Raw genomic sequence first — 18,461 nt, 5'->3', positions numbered from 1 at the left:
ATAACTATAACCAGTCACTACCATTACTATAACTATTACCAGTCACTACCATTACTATAACTATAACCAGTCACTACCATTACTATGACTATAACCAGTCACTACCATTACTATGTCTAAAACCAGTCACTACCATTACTATAACTATAACCAGTCACTACCATTACTATGACTATAACCAGTCACTACCATTACTATGTCTAAAACCAGTCACTACCATTGCTATAACTATAACCAGTCACTACCATTACTATGACTATAACCAGTCACTACCATTACTATGTCTAAAACCAGTCACTACCATTACTATGACTATAACCAGTCACTACCATTACTATGACTAAAACCAGTCACTACCATTACTATGTCTAAAACCAGTCACTACCATTACTATAACTATAACCAGTCACTACCATTACTATAACCAGTCACTACCACCACTATAACTATAACCAGTCACTACCATTACTATAACTATTACCAGTCACTACCATTACTATGACTATAACCAGTCACTACCATTACTATGTCTAAAACCAGTCACTACCATTACTATGACTATAACCAGTCACTACCATTACTATGACTAAAACCAGTCACTACCATTACTATGTCTAAAACCAGTCACTACCATTACTATAACTATAACCAGTCACTACCATTACTATAACCAGTCACTACCACCACTATAACTATAACCAGTCACTACCATTACTATAACTATTACCAGTCACTACCATTACTATGTCTAAAACCAGTCACTACCATTACTATGACTATAACCAGTCACTACCATTACTATAACTATAACCAGTCACTACCACTACTATAACTATTACCAGTCACTACCATTACTATAAATATAACCAGTCACTACCATTACTATGACTATAACCAGTCACTACCATTACTATGACTAAAACCAGTCACTACCATTACTACTGCAGACACTACCACTGCTGAAACGTAATTCACAACCATAAATACTTTAAAAACAAGCTAACAATAACACCACATTTTCTTCAGGAAATGTACTTTTCTTGTTATTTTTGTTATGTTTCCCCTGTCTCCAGTGTTCTGCATAGTTCCATTCCAAACGGGACCAGACAGCAATGTATGTTGTTTCTCTTTCAATCGGATCAACCCCCCTTCAGAGTCTCCTGCCATCAAATCTGAATCCCTGCTTGCGGAAACCACCGTGCAGCCGGCCAGGTAGAGGCAGCTAGACAGTTACATAAATCAGACGTGTTTCTGGGAGGTGGCGGGGGAGGAGGAGGGTGTGGGGGGAGGGCAGCGGAGGTGAAGGGGGGTAATTGGGGTAATGGAAGAAGGGAGGGGGGAGTTGGCTTCCTGTGACTGTTGACAGGCTCAAACGAGGCTTGAGAAAACAAGCAGAGGTAGACTCTTCAGGTGAGGTAGACTCTTCAGGTGAGGTAGACTCTTCAGGTGAGGTAGACTCTTCAGGTGAGGTAACACCTCTCTCTCTCTCTCTCTCTCTCTCTCTCTCTCTTTCTATGTATATATATATATATATATATATATATATATATATACACACAGTGTTGTAACAATGTACAAATGGTTACAGTTTGTCTCAATTGCTAAAACACTAAAACCCATTGGTTGAACAAAGTTCTCAGTTGCTTGGACTCATTTAGATAATTATGCAGTCTGTTGTCAATACCTTAAACCATTTCACATGGTAAAACACAATTTGCAGATCTCACTTAGACTTTTCAGCAAAACTCTAAACACATTCTCATTCTCAAAACACATTCTGCACTCTAATGCACATGTCATCCATACTGGTAAACACAAGTGGCAACAATCAAATACTGTGAAACAGGTTAAATCAAAATTGATTTAACCTGTTTCAAATGATGCGACACAACCAATATAAGCCAGTTCAGAGAGAAAACAGGTTGTTGAAGGTGGGAAGGAGAAAGTCTGAGAATGGATAGAAGAAACAATGTGAGAGGACGAGGACAAGTGTGTATGCGAGGTGGGCGATGAGGTGGAAGAGGAGGAGGAGGGCAAGAAAGAGGAAGAGGAGGACAAAGAGGAAGAGGAAGACAAAGAGTGGAAATATCTGATGAAATTTGAACAACAGTTATAGACCATGTTCTTGTCCATGGACTGACGATGAGGGAAGCAGGACTTAGAGTGCAACCCAATTTGAGCTGATTTTCTGTGTCCACCATAGTAAGGACATTCAGAGAAGAGAACAGGTAGGGTATACTACTGTATTTTTGTATTTTGTAATTGCAAATTTACTGTACTACACTATATGCAGCTGTTTCAATAGACATTTGGGAAGTTAATCACTGTATGTATTGTACTGCATGAATATGTTTTGTAACTGCACAACTACTTTTTGTAGAATTGCAAGGCTGCCACATGCAGGTGGAAGGACAGCTATGTTCACTCGGGAGCAAGAGGCTGTTATAGTTGGCATGGTCCTTCAAGATAATGCAATACGACTCAGAGAAATCCAGGAACGAGTGATACAAGACAACACACACTTCCAGGGAATTGACAGTGTGAGCATTTCCACAATTGACCGTGTCCTCCATCGTAACAGGATGAGAATGAAACAAGTATACAGAGTACCTTTTGAGCGCAACTCACCAAGGGTGAAAGAACTGCGAGCTCAGTATGTGCAATTCATTCAGAAACATTTACTGTAATCCAGATTGTCTACAGTACTAACACATACTATGTGAATGACATTACTCTTCAGTACATACAATGTATGTATCAGAAGCCTAATTGTACTCTACAGTATACTCTACAGTATAATTGTACTCTACTGTTTCTGTACGACTTACAAAATCCTACATACAGTATATTGTATTTCTACACAGACAAATTTTCACTTGGAGTCCTTGGACAGACCCCATGAGTTCATCTTTGTCGATGAAGCAGGCTTCAATCTAACAAAGAGGAGAAGGAGAGGCCAAAACATGATTGGACAGCGGGCCATTGTTGAAGTCCCTGGTCAACGAGGTGGCAATGTCACAATATGTGCTGCTATCAGCAACCATGGTGTTCTACATCACCATGTTACACTCGGGCCATATAACACCCAGCACCTTCTAAGATTTATTGCCAATCTAAGATATATTTTATTTGAGCAGCAGGTTCAAGAGCGGCAGGGTTAAGAGCTGAATGAGAATCCCATTCCCACCTATGTGATAGTGTGGGACAATGTCAGTTTCCACCGAGCTGCTCAGGTAAGGGAATGGTTTAACATCAATGGGCAGTTTATGAACTTGTACCTCCCTCCATACTCGCCTTTCCTGAATCCGATTGAGGAGTTTTTCTCCTCAATCGGAAAGTGTATAATAGACAATCCTACACCAGAGTAAATCTGCTGCAAGCCATGGATTTAGCCTGTGGTGATATAGGTGAGGAATCATGTCAGGGCTGGATACGGCACACAAGAGGCTTCTACCCCCGTTGCCTCAGGAGGGACAATGTTGCTTGTGATGTCGACGAAGTGCTCTGGCCTGACCCAGCCCAAAGACAAGAAGAAGCACATTGATCACATGTTTACTCCTTTGATTTTTGTCCCTTTTAGTATTGTATACTGTAGTACAGTGCATTGTAGGCTGTATACTGTACAATGGACATATTGTATGGCCCTGAACATTGTGCTTTCCATTTATTAACAGTACTGACTGCTCAATAGATTTTGACTGGTTGCAGGTTCATATCAACAAAGAACAAGAATTACAGTATCACAGAGACAAAGGACAAGTTTGTGAGATGCAGGGTACAGTACTGTAAAAATAGGGGTACGAGGAGGAGGAAGAACAAAAAACAAAATTGCAAAGAGCAAAGCAGAGTAGTAATTTCTGATCAATTCTATCAATTCTATCAATATTAATCTGTCTATCTCTCTCTCTCTCTCTCTCTCTCTCTCTCTCTCTCTCCTCTCAATTCAATTGAATTGAATTCAATTCAATTCAAGGGCTTTATTGGCATGGGAAACATGTGTTAACATTGCCAAAGCAAGTGAGGTAGATAATATATGTTGTGGATCTTAACGTTTTTCCTCATAATCCTATGACTATCGGACCACCATTTTATTACGCTTGCAATTGCAACAAATAATCTGCTCAGACCCCAACCAAGGAACATCAAAAGTCGTGCTATAAATTCACAGACAACACAAAGATTCCTTGATGTCCTTCCAGATTCCCTCTGTCTACCCAAGGACGCCAGAGGACAAAAATCAGTAAACCACCTAACTGAGGAACTCAATTTAACCTTGCGCAATACCCTAGATGCAGTTGCACACCTAAAAACTAAAAACATTTCTCATAAGAAACTAGCTCCCTGGTACACAGAAAATACCCGAGCTCTGAAGCAAGTTTCCAGAAAATTGGAACGGTAAAATGTCGCCACCCCAAACTGGAAGTCTTCCGACTAGCTTGGAAAGACAGTACTGTGCAGTACCGAAGAGCCCTTACTGCTGCTCGATCGTCCTATTTTTCTAACTTAATTGAGGAAAATAAGAACAATCCGAAATTCCTTTTTGATACTGTCGCAAAGCTAACTAAAAAGCAGCATTCCCCAAGAGAGGATGACTTTCACTTTAGCAGTGATAAATTCATGAACTTCTTTGAGGAAAAGATTATGATTATTAGAAAGCAAATTACGGACTCCTCCTTAAATCTGCGTATTCCTTCAAAGCTCAGTTGTCCTGAGTCTGCACAACTCTGCCAGGACCTAGGATCAAGAGAGACACTCAAGTGTTTTAGTACTATATCTCTTGACACAATGATGAAAATAATCATGGCCTCTAAACTTTCAAGCTGGATACTGGACCCTATTCCAACTAAACTACTGAAAGAGCTGCTTCCTGTGCTTGGCCCTCCTATGTTGAACATAATAAACGGCTCTCTACCAAACTCACTAAAAGTGGCAGTAATAAAGCCTCTCTTGAAAAAGCCAAACCTTGACCAAGAAAATATAAAAAAAACTATCGGCCTATATCGAATCTTCCATTCCTCTCAAAATTTTTAGAAAAGGCTGTTGCGCAACAACTCACTGCCTTCCTGAGAGACAAACAATGTATACGAAATGCTTCAGTCTGGTTTTAGACCCCATCATAGCACTGAGACGGCACTTGTGAAGGTGGTAAATGACATTTTAATGGCATCGGACCGAGGCTCTGCATCTGTCCTCGTGCTCCTAGACCTTAGTGCTGCTTTTGATACCATCGATCACCACATTCTTTTGGAGAGATTGGAAACCCAAATTGGTCTACACGGACAAGTTCTGGCCTGGTTTAGATCTTATCTGTCGGAAAGATATCAGTTTGTCTCTGTGAATGGTTTGTCCTCTGACAAATCAACTGTAAATGTCGGTGTTCCTCAAGGTTCCGTTTTAGGACCACTATTGTTTTCACTATATATTTTACCTCTTGGGGATGTTATTCGAAAACATAATGTTAACTTTCACTGCTATGCGGATGACACACAGCTGTATATTTCAATGAAACATGGTGAAGCCCCAAAATTGCCCTTGCTAGAAGCATGTGTTTCAGACATAAGGAAGTGGATGGCTGCAAACTTTCTACTTTTAAACTCGGACAAAACAGAGATGCTTGTTCTAGGTCCCAAGAAACAAAGAGATCTTCTGTTGAATCTGACAATTAATCTTAATGGTTGTACAGTCGACTCAAATAAAACTGTGAAGGACCTCGGCGTTACTCTGGACCCTGATCTCTCTTTTGAAGAACATATCAAGACCATTTCAAGGACAGCTTTTTTCCATCTACGTAACATTGCAAAAATCAGAAACTTTCTGTCCAAAAATGATGCAGAAAAATTAATCCATGCTTTTGTCACTTCTAGGTTAGACTACTGCAATGCTCTACTTTCCGGATACCCGGATAAAGCACTAAATAAACTTCAGTTAGTGCTAAATACGGCTGCTAGAATCCTGACTAGAACCAAACAATTTGATCATATTACTCCAGTGCTAGCCTCTCTACACTGGCTTCCTGTCAAAGCAAGAGATGATTTCAAGGTTTTACTGCTAACCTACAAAGCATTACATGGGCTTGCTCCTACCTATCTCTCTGATTTGGTCCTGCCGTACATACCTACACGTACGCTAAGGTCACAAGACGCAGGCCTCCTAATTGTCCCTAGAATTTCTAAGCAAACATCTGGAGGCAGGGCTTTCTCCTATAGAGCTCCATTTTTATGGAACGGTCTGCCTAACCATGTCAGAGACGCAAACTCGGTCTCAACCTTTAAGTCTCTACTGAAGACTCATCTCTTCAGTGGGTCATATGATTGAGTGTAGTCTGGCCCAGGAGTGGGAGGGTGAACGGAAAGGCTCTGGAGCAACGAACCGCCCTTGCTGTCTCTGCCTGGCCGGTTCCCCTCTTTCCACTGGGATTCTCTGCCTCTAACCCTATTACAGGGGCTGAGTCACTGGCTTACTGGGGCTCTCTCATGCCGTCCCTGAGGGGGTGCGTCACCTGAGTGGGTTGATTCACTGATGTGGTCATCCTGTCTGGGTTGGCGCCCCCCCCCCCCCCCCCCGGGTTGTGCCGTGGCGAGGTCTTTGTGGGCTATACTCGGCCTTGTCTCAGGATGGTAAGTTGGTGGTTGAAGATATCCCTCTAGTGGTGTGGGGGCTGTGCTTTGGCAAAGTGGGTGGGGTTATATCCTTCCTGTTTGGCCCTGTCCGGGGTGTCCTCGGATGGGGCCACAGTGTCTCCTGACCCATCATGTCTCAGCCTCCAGTATTTATGCTGCAGTAGTTTATGTGTCGGGGGGCTAGGGTCAGTTTGTTATATCTGGAGTACTTCTCCTGACCTATTCGGTGTCCTGTGTGAATCTAAGTGTGCGTTCTCTAATTCTCTCCTTCTCTCTTTCTTTCTCTCTCTCGGAGGACCTGAGCCCTAGGACCATGCCCCAGGAATACCTGACATGATGACTCCTTGCTGTCCCCAGTCCACCTGACCGTGCTGCTGCTCCAGTTTAAACTGTTCTGCCTTATTATTATTTGACCATGCTGGTCATTTGTGAACATTTGAACATCTTGGCCATGTTCTGTTATAATCTCCACCCGGCACAGCCAGAAGAGGACTGGCCACCCCACATAGCCTGGTTCCTCTCTAGGTTTCTTCCTAGGTTTTGGCCTTTCTAGGGAGTTTTTCCTAGCCACCGTGCTTCTACACCTGCATTGCTTGCTGTTTGGGGTTTTAGGCTGGGTTTCTGTACAGCACTTTGAGATATCAGCTGATGTACGAAGGGCTATATAAATACATTTGATTTGATTTGATTTGATAAATAAAGTGAAATAAACAATAAAAATGAACAGTAAACATTACACATCTCCTTTCTCTCTCTCGCTTTCTCAATTCAATTCAATTTGCTTTATTGGCATGACGTAACAATGTACACATTGCCAAAGTTTATTTTGGATATTTACAATATGAAAAAAATTAGAATCAAAATTGTCAACGAGACAACAGTAACAACAATAACCAAGGGTTAAAATAACCAACACATTGAAAATTAACAATAAACATACAGTATGTTGATTGGCAGGTTGATTGGTCTGTCAGACACTGTCCCTCAACTTATGGCAAGCTGCTCTGCCAACCCACAGCTCTCTGCGTCCTCCCCCAACAGGATGGGTAGCCTCTTCAGAGAGGTCTTTGAAACCTTGAATAAGGGTTTCAAATTTGGAGAAATGTCACTCTCTAATTGTTATATATTTTTTTACATTTTGTCAGGAAATGCAGCTCCGTCTCAGGTTCTGCTGCTGTGCAGTGGTTGCACAGCCTTTCCTCTACAGGGAGCCAGGTTCTGCTGTTGTGCAGTGGTTGCACAACCTTTCCTCTACAGGGAGCCAGGTTCTGCTGTGGTGCTGTGGTTGTACAGCCTTTCCTCTACAGGGAGCCAGGTTCTGCTGTGGTGCAGTGGTTACACAGCCTTTCCTCTACAGGGAGCCAGGTTCTGCTGTTGTGCAGTGGTTGTACAGCCTTTCCTCTACAGGGAGCCAGGTTCTGCAGTGCAGTGGTTGCACAGCCTTTCCTCTACAGGGGTGCCAGGTTTTCCTGTGTCTACCCTTCTCAATGGCAAGGCTGTGCTCACTGAGCCTGTACTTGTCAAGGTTTTTCTAAGGTTTTGATCAGTAGTCATGGTCAAATAGTTAGCCACAGTGTACTGTCGATTTAGGGCCAAACAGCACTGCATTTTGCTTTGTGTTTGTGCTTGTGTTTCCCAATAAGCAATGTAGTTATGTTTTGACTGTGTTGTAATTTGGTTTATTCTGATTGATTGGATGTTCTGGTCCTGAGGCTTCAGTGTGTTAGTAGAACAGGTTTGTGAACTCAGCCCCAGGACCAGCTGGATGAGGAGACTATTTTCTTTGCTCAGCTCTTGGCATTGCAGGGCTTGGTAATGATATGAGAGGGGGTCACTGTATTTTAGATGATTCCAAAGCTTAACTGCTCTTTTTTGAGTTTTTATTATTAGTGTATATTGTCCTAATTCTGCCCTGCATGCAGTGTTTGTAGTTTTCCTCTGGACATGTAGGAAAATCTTACAGAACTCTGCATGCAGGGTTTCGATGGGGTGTTTTGTCACATTTGATGAATTCCTGTTTTGCAAGTGGACCCCACACCTCGCTGTCAATTCGTGCAACTGGTTCAATGACATAGTCAATTAGGTTTATCCAAATTTTAATAGATATTTCAATTTGAATGAGCTTTTTAATGGCGTAGAATGCCCTGCGTGCTTTCTCTCTCAGTTCACTCACTGCCTCATTAAGGTGTCCAGTTGAACTCATTTTTAAACCTAAGTAATTGTAGTTTGTGCAGTACTCTGCACACAGTACTATATATTTTTGTACCAATTGAGAACTGTGGTCTAATTCCCTGAGATCTGGATCTCCTCTGGAAATTCATTATTTTAGTCTTTTTGGGGTTTACTGCCAGGGCACAGGTCTGGCAGTACTGCTCTAGCAGGTCCAAGTTCTGCGGTAGGTCATGTGCTGTGGGTGTTTACTGCCAGGGCCCAGGTCTGACAGTACTGCTCTAGCAGGTCCAGACTCTGCTGTAGGCCATGTGCTGTGGGTGTTTACTGCCAGGGCCCAGGTCTGGCAGTACTGCTGTAGGCCATGTGTTATGGGTGTTTACTGCCAGGGCCCAGATCTGGCAGTACTGCTCTAGCAGGTCCAGGCTATGCTGTAGGCCATGTGCTGTGGGTGACAGCAGGCATAGGTCATCTGCCAAGAGAAGGCATTTAACTTCTGAATTGTGGAGACTAACACCAGGGGCTGAGGATTTCTCTAGAATAGTGGCCAATTCGTTGATGTAAATATTGAAGAGTGCAGGGCCAACTTTAATGCTGCACGTATTTCCAGTATACATTGATTTAATTATGTCGTATGTTTTACCCCTCTCTCTCTCTCTCTCTCTCTCTCTCTCTCTCTCTCTCTCTCTCTCTCTCTGTGTCTCTCTCTCTCTCTCTCTCTCTCTCTCTCTCTGGGTGAATTCTTCTCTGTCTGGTAGAGCTTTTATCATTCAGGAGGATCTTCAGGGAAGCCACTTAGCAACACACACACACACACACACACACACACACACACACACACACACACACACACACACACACGCACACACACACACACAATCACACAAGCGCGCACGCACACACACACACACACACACACACACACACACACACACACACACACACACACACACACACACACACACACACACACACACACACACACACACACACACACACAGCAGTATATCACTGCCTGACTCTGTGAGAGAAAAACCACAGAGGAAAACAGTAGATATGATTATAACACAATGGACCAGTTGTTTTCTCAGGTGATCCCATTACGGTGCCTTATTTACCTCATATATCTGTTAGCAGTCTAAAGCATCTCCTCCATCTAGGACTGTTGTTCCACAGCCTGAGGTGAACAGGTGGGTCCCTCTGGCAACTCTCTCTATACTTTGACCAGAGTCCTATAGGCCCTGTAGTGCACTGTAAAAGGATTAGGGTTCCATTTGGGCCTCAGCCTCATGCTTGAACTACCTGCATCAACACACAACAGTAGACAGACGTACCAGGAAGGGTGGGTGGCAGGATAGCAGACAAATGTTTAATTAGTTAGTAATAGTCTCTTTGTCTTCTATGATTCTTTCAGTCATTTGCATAGTTTATTGTGTTGTAGAACAGGGTGATGAAGTTCCATACCACCCAGAAGTGTTTCCGTGGGGGCAGAAGATGATGATGATGATGATGATGATGCCGTGGATCTGTTTGGCTGGCAGAGAGCAGTGTGAGTGTTTCAATACAAAGTGTTTGTTTTGGAAGAGTCTCAAATGGCACCCTAGTCCCATAGGGCTGTGGTCAAAAGTAGTGGACTATAAGGAATTATATGCCATTTTGGACTCAGCCATAGTATGAGTTACCAGGCAGGGAACGGCAATTGGCTGCCGTGTCTCCCTCCTCCCCTAACAGTGACAGTTATTGACAAGCCCATCCTGTCTGTCTGTCTAGCCATAGTAACATCCAGACCGCCACAGGCACTGGAATCAGATAGTTCCAACGTAAACATGGCAGAGGAGATGCATCCAACTGGGCGGCTTCACCCTGACAACAGTTACTATGTTCAACAAATTAGCCTGAGAGAGCTCCAGGCGTTTTTACTGGCTGAAATGAAAGATAGACTCTGGTGTGATTGACAGGTTGAATTCTTCATATTCAACAGTTTGTTGTGATAGCAGAGATTATGAAGCGCTTGTGAATGGGTTGTGGGTGGAGTGACGTATGGCTCTCATTTAACTCTGAAGATATGGGTTCTGTTCCAAATGATACCCTATTCCCAGTAGGGCCTGGTCAAAAGTACAGCCCTACATAGGGAATAGGTTGCCAGCTTAACTCTGAAGACTTTGCCTTGCTCTTCACCACGTCCATGTAATTGAACTGTTTCTCACTGGGAATTCCCAAGGTTTGTGACGTGCATTCAATGTGGCATAGGTGTGTTGTTTTAGTGTCAGGATCAAAGGCCAGCCATTGGTCCAGGTGTATCAGGTGTATTTCCGGTGTTTTCTGATGTCCCCCAGTGAATCATAGTAGACAAATCATATTAACAACTAATTGGTGTAATTCTCCTGTCTTATCTGGTGTCCTGTGTGAATTTAAGTAGGCTCCCTCTAATTCTCTCCCTCTCCCACTCTCTCGCTGAATGCTCAGCATTGAAAAGCCAACTGACATTTACTCCTGTCCCACAACTAACTAGTCACCATCATTACCTGCTGTCCCTCAAATAACTAGAGACACCATGGTTACCTGCTGTCCCTCAACTAACTAGAGACACCATGGTTACCTGCTGTCCCTCAACTAACTAGAGACAACATCTTTACCTGCTGTCCCTCAACTAACTAGTCACAATCATTACCTGCTGTCCCTCAAATAAGTAGACACCATCGTTACCTCCTGTACCTCAACTAATAAAAGACACCATCGTTACCTGCTGTCCCTCAACTAACTAGAGAGACCATCGTTACCTGCTGTCCCTCAACTAACTAGTCACCATAATTACCTGCTGTCCCTCAAACAAGTAGACACCATCGTTACTTCCTGTCCCTCAACTAACTAGAGACACCATTGTTACCTGCTGTCCCTCAACTAACTAGAGACACCTTTGTTACCTGCTGTCCCTCAACTAACTAGTCACCATCGTTACCTGCTGTCCCGCAACCAACTAGTCACCATCGTTACCTATTGTCCCTCAACTAACTAGACACCATCGTTACCTGCTGTCCCTCAACTAACTAGAGACACCAACGTTACCTGCTGTCATTCAACTAACTAGAGACACCATCATTACCTGCTGTCCCGCTACTAACTAGTCACCATCATTACCTGCTGTCCTTCAACTAACTAGACTCCATCATTACCTGCTGTCCCTCAACTAACTAGACACCATCATTACCTGCTGTCCCTCAACTAACTAGAGACACCATCACTACCTGCTGTCCCTCAACTAACTAGAGACACCATTGTTAGCTGCTGTCCCTCAACTAAAAAGAGACACCATGGTTACCCGCTGTCCCTCAACTAACTAGAGACACCATGGTTACCTGCTGTCCTTCAACTAACTAGAGACACCATCATTACCTGCTGTCCCGCTACTAACTAGTCACCATCATTACCTGCTGTCCTTCAACTAACTAGACTCCATCATTACCTGCTGTCCCTCAACTAACTAGACACCATCATTACCTGCTGTCCCTCAACTAACTAGAGACACCATCACTACCTGCTGTCCCTCAACTAACTAGAGACACCATTGTTAGCTGCTGTCCCTCAACTAACTAGAGACACCATCATTACCTGCTTTCCCTCAACTAACTAGAGACACCATGGTTCCCTGCTGTCCCTCAACTAACTAGACACCGTGGTTATATGATGTCCCTCAACTAACTAGAGACACCGTGGTAACCTGCTGTCCCTCAACTAAATAGACACCATCGTTACCTGCTGTCCCTCAACTAACTAGAGACACCATGGTTACCTGCTGTACCTCAACTAACTAGACACCATCGTTACCTGCTGTCCCTCAACTAACTAGAGACACCATGATTACCTGTTGTCCCTCAACTAACTAGACACCATGGTTACCTGCTGTTCCTCAACTAAATAGAGACACCAAGGTTATCTACTGTCCCTCAACTAACTAGACACCATGGTTACCTGCTGTCCCTCAGCTAACTAGAGACACAATCGTTACCTTCTGTCCCTCAACAAACTAGTAACCATCGTTACCTGCTGTCCCTCAACTAACTAGAGACACCATCGTTACCTGCTTTCCCTCAACTAAATAGACACCATCGTTACCTATTGTCCCTCAGCTAACAATAGACAAAATCGTTACCTTCTGTCCCTCAACTAAATAGACACCATGATTACCTGCTGTCCTTCAACTAACTAGAGACACCGTGGTTACCTGCTGTCCCTCAACTAAATAGACACCATCGTTACCTGCTGTCCCTCAACAAACTAGACACCATGGTTACCTGCTGTCGTTCAACTAACTAGAGACACCATCATTACCTGCTGTCCGTCAACTAACTAGAGACACCATGGTTACCTGCTGTGCCTCAACTAACTAGAGACAAAATCGTTACCTGCTGTCCCTCAACTAACTAGACACCATGGTTACCTGCTGTCCCTCAGCTAACTATAGACACAATCGTTACCTTCTGTCCCTCAACTAAATAGACACCATGGTTACCTGCTGTCCTTCAACTAACTAGAGACATAATGGTTACCTACTGTCCCTCAACTAAATAGACACCATGATTACCTGATGTCCTTCAACTAACTAGAGACACCGTGGTTACCTGCTGTCCCTCAACTAAATAGACACCATCGTTACCTGCTGTCCCTCAACAAACTAGTCACCATCGTTACCTGCTGTCCCTCAACTAACTAGAGACACCATCGTTACCTGCTGTCCGTCAACTAACTAGAGACACCATGGTTACCTGCTGTCGTTCAACTAACTAGAGACACCATCATTACCTGCTGTCCGTCAACTAACTAGAGACACCATGGTTACCTGCTGTGCCTCAACTAACTAGAGACTCCATGGTTACCTGCTGTCCCTCAACTAACTAGACAACATGGTTACCTGCTGTCCCTCAGCTAACTAGAGACACAATCGTTACCTTCTGTCCCTCAACAATCTAGTCACCATCGTTACCTGCTGTCCCTCAACTAACTAGAGACACCATCGTTACCTGCTGTCCGTCAACTAACTAGAGACACCATGGTTACCTGCTTTCGTTCAACTAACTAGAGACACCATCATTACCTGCTGTCCGTCAACTAACTAGAGACACCATGGTTACCTGCTGTGCCTCAACTAACTAGAGACACAATCGTTACCTGCTGTCCCTCAACTAACTAGACACCATGGTTACCTGCTGTCCATCAGCTAACTATAGACACAATCGTTACCTTCTGTCCCTCAACTAAATAGACACCATGGTTACCTGCTGTCCTTCAACTAACTAGAGACATAATGGTTACCTACTGTCCCTCAACTAAATAGACACCATGATTACCTGCTGTCCTTCAACTAACTAGAGACACCGTGGTTACCTGCTGTCCCTCAACTAAATAGACACCATCGTTAACTGCTGTCCCTCAACTAAATAGACACCATCGTTACCTGCTGTCCGTCAACTAACTAGAGACAGCATGGTTACCTGCTGTCGTTCAACTAACTAGAGACACCATCATTACCTGCTGTCCGTCAACTAACTAGAGACACCATGGTTACCTGCTGTGCCTCAACTAACTAGAGACACCATGGTTACCTGCTGTCCCTCAACTAAATCGACACCATCATTACCTGCTGTCCTTCAACTAACTAGACTCCATCATTACCTGCTGTCCCTCAACTAACTAGAGACACCAGTACTACCTGCTGTCCCTCAACTAACTAGAGACACCATTGTTACCTGCTGTCCCTCAACTAAATAGAGACACCATGGTTACCTGCTGTCCCTCAACTAACTAGAGACACCATCGTTACCTGCTGTCCTTCAACTAACTAGAGACACCATCATTACCTGCTGTCCCGCTACTAACTAGTCACCATCATTACCTGCTGTCCTTCAACTAACTAGACTCCATCATTACCTGCTGTCCCTCAACTAACTAGACACCATCATTACCTGCTGTCCCTCAACTAACTAGAGACACCATCACTACCTGCTGTCCCTCAACTAACTAGAGAAACCATTGTAAGCTGCTGTACCTCAACTAACTAGAGACACCATAGTTACCTGCTGTCCCTCAACTAACTAGACACCGTGGTTATATGATGTCCCTCAACTAACTAGAGACACCATGGTAACCTGCTGTCCCTCAACTAACTAGAGACACCATGGTTACCTGCTGTACCTCAACTAACTAGACACCATCGTTACCTGCTGTCCCTCAACTAACTAGAGACACCATGGTTACCTTCTGTCCCTCAAAAAACTAGTCACCATCGTTACCTGCTGTCCCTCAACTAACTAGAGACACCATCGTTACCTGCTTTCCCGCAACTAAATAGACACCATCGTTACCTATTGTCCCTCAGCTAACTATAGACAAAATTGTTACCTTCTGTCCCTCAACTAAATAGACACCATGATTACCTGCTGTCCTTCAACTAACTAGAGACACCGTGGTTACCTGCTGTCCCTCAACTAAATCGACACCATCGTTATCTGCTGTCCCTCAACTAAATAGACACCATCGTTACCTGCTGTCCCTCAACAAACTAGACACCATGGCTACCTGCTGTCCTTCAACTAACTAGAGACACCATGGTTACCTGCTTTCCGTCAACTAACTAGAGACACCATGGTTACCTGCTGTGCCTCAACTAACTAGAGAAACCATGGTTACCTGCTGTCCCTCAACTAACTAGACACCATGGTTACCTGCTGTCCCTCAGCTAACTAGAGACACAATCGTTACCTTCATTCCCTCAACAAACTAGTCACCATCGTTACCTGCTGTCCCTCAACTAACTAGAGACACCATCATTACCTGCTTTCCCTCAACTAAATAGACACCATCATTACCTATTGTCCCTCAGCTAACTATAGACAAAATCGTTACCTTCTGTCCCTCAACTAAATAGACACCATGGTTACCTGCTGTCCTTCAACTAACTAGAGACACCGTGGTTACCTGCTGTCCCTCAACTAAATAGACACCGTCGTTACCTGCTGTCCCTCAACTAACTAGAGACACCATCGTTACCTGCTGTCCGTCAACTAACTAGAGACACCATGGTTACCTGCTGTCGTTCAACTAACTAGAGACACCATCATTACCTGCTGTCCGTCAACTAACTAGAGACACCATGGTTACCTGCTGTGCCTCAACTAACTAGAGACTCCATGGTTACCTGCTGTCCCTCAACTAACTAGACACCATGGTTACCTGCTGTCCCTCAGCTAACTAGAGACACAATCGTTACCTTCTGTCCCTCAACAAACTAGTAACCATCGTTACCTGCTGTCCCTCAACTAACTAGAGACACCATCGTTACCTGCTTTCCCTCAACTAAATAGACAACATCGTTACCTATTGTCCCTCAGCTAACTATAGACAAAATTGTTATCTTCTGTCCCTCAGCTAAATAGACACCATGGTTACCTGCTGTCCTTCAACTAACTAGAGACACCGTGGTTACCTGCTGTCCCTCAACTAAATCGACACCATCGTTACCTGCTATCCCTCAACTAAATATACACCATGGTTACCTGCTGTCCCTCAACAAACTAGACACCATGGTTACCTGCTGTCCTTCAACTAACTAGAGACACCATCATTACCTGCTGTCCATCAACTAACTAGAGACACCATTGTTACCTGCTGTTCCTCAACTAACTAGAGACACCATGGTTACCTGCTGTCCCTCAACTAACTAGAGACACCATCCTTACCTGCTGTCCTTCAACTAAATAGACACCATGATTACCTGCTGTCCTTCAACTAACTAGAGACACCGTGGTTACCTGCTGTCCCTCAAATAAATAGACACCATCGTTACCTGCTGTCCCTCAACTAAATAGACACCATCGTTACCTGCTGTCCCTCAACAAACTAGACACCATGGTTACCTGCTGTCCTTCAACTAACTAGAGACACCATGGTTACCTGCTGTCCATCAACTAACTAGAGACACCATGGTTACCTGCTGTGCCTCAACTAACTAGAGACACCATGGTTACCTGCTGTCCCTCAACTAACTAGACACCATGGTTACCTGCTGTCCCTCAGCTAACTAGAGACACAATCGTTACCTTCTGTCCCTCAACAAACTAGTCACCATCGTTACCTGCTGTCCCTCAACTAACTAGAGACACCATCGTTACCTGCTTTCCCTCAACTAAATAGACACCATCGTTACCTATTGTCAATCAGCTAACTATAGACAAAATCGTTACCTTCTGTCCCTCAACTAAATAGACACCATGGTTACCTGCTGTCCTTCAACTAACTAGAGACATCGTAGTTAACAGCTGTCCCTCAACTAAATCGACACCATCGTTACCTGCTATCCCTCAACTAAATAGACACCATGGTTACCTGCTGTCCCTCAACAAACTAGACACCATGGTTACCTGCTGTCCATCAACTAACTAGAGACACCATCATTACCTGCTGTCCGTCAACTAACTAGAGACACCATGGTTACCTGCTGTGCCTCAACTAACTAGAGACACCATGGTTACCTGCTGTCCCTCAACTAACTAGAGACGCCATCCTTACCTGCTGTCCCTCAACTAAATAGACACCATCGTTACCCGCTGTCCCTCAACAAACTAGACACCATGGTTACCTGCTGTCCTTCAACTAACTAGAGACACCATGGTTACCTGCTGTCCATCAACTAACTAGAGACACCATGGTTACCTGCTGTGCCTCAACTAACTAGAGACACCATGGTTACCTGCTGTCCCTCAACTAACTAGACACCATGGTTACCTGCTGTCCCTCAGCTAACTAGAGACACAATCGTTACCTTCTGTCCCTCAACAAACTAGTCACCATCGTTACCTGCTGTCCCTCAACTAACTAGAGACACCATCGTTACCTGCTTTCCCTCAACTAAATAGACACCATCGTTACCTATTGTCAATCAGCTAACTATAGACAAAATCGTTACCTTCTGTCCCTCAACTAAATAGACACCATGGTTACCTGCTGTCCTTCAACTAACTAGAGACACCGTGGTTAACAGCTGTCCCTCAACTAAATCGACACCATCGTTACCTGCTATCCCTCAACTAAATAGACACCATGGTTACCTGCTGTCCCTCAACAAACTAGACACCATGGTTACCTGCTGTCCTTCAACTAACTAGAGACACCATCATGACCTGCTGTCCGTCAACTAACTAGAGACACCATGGTTACCTGCTGTGCCTCCAATAACTAGAGACACCATGGTTACCTGCTGTCCCTCAACTAACTAGAGACACCATCCTTACCTGCTGTCCTTCAACTAAATAGACACCATGATTACCTGCTGTCCTTCAACTAACTAGAGACACCGTGGTTACCTGCTGTCCCTCAACTAAATAGACACCATCGTTACCTGCTGTCCCTCAACGAAATAGACACCATCGTTACCTGCTGTCCCTCAACAAACTAGACACCATGGTTACCTGCTGTCCCTCAGCTAACTAGAGACACAATCGTTACCTTCTGTCCCTCAACAAACTAGTCACCATCGTTACCTGCTGTCCCTCAACTAACTAGAGACACCATGGTTACCAGCTGTCCCTCAACTAACTAGACACCATGGTTACCTGCTGTCCCTCAGCTAACTAGAGACACAATCGTTACCTTCTGTCCCTCAACAAACTAGTCACCATC

This window comes from Oncorhynchus mykiss, chromosome 19, assembly GCF_057628025.1.
Source record: "Oncorhynchus mykiss isolate SJ-2025 chromosome 19, ASM5762802v1, whole genome shotgun sequence".
In the NCBI taxonomy this organism is placed as follows: domain Eukaryota; kingdom Metazoa; phylum Chordata; class Actinopteri; order Salmoniformes; family Salmonidae; genus Oncorhynchus; species Oncorhynchus mykiss.
Note: the sequence above shows the minus strand (reverse complement) of the source record.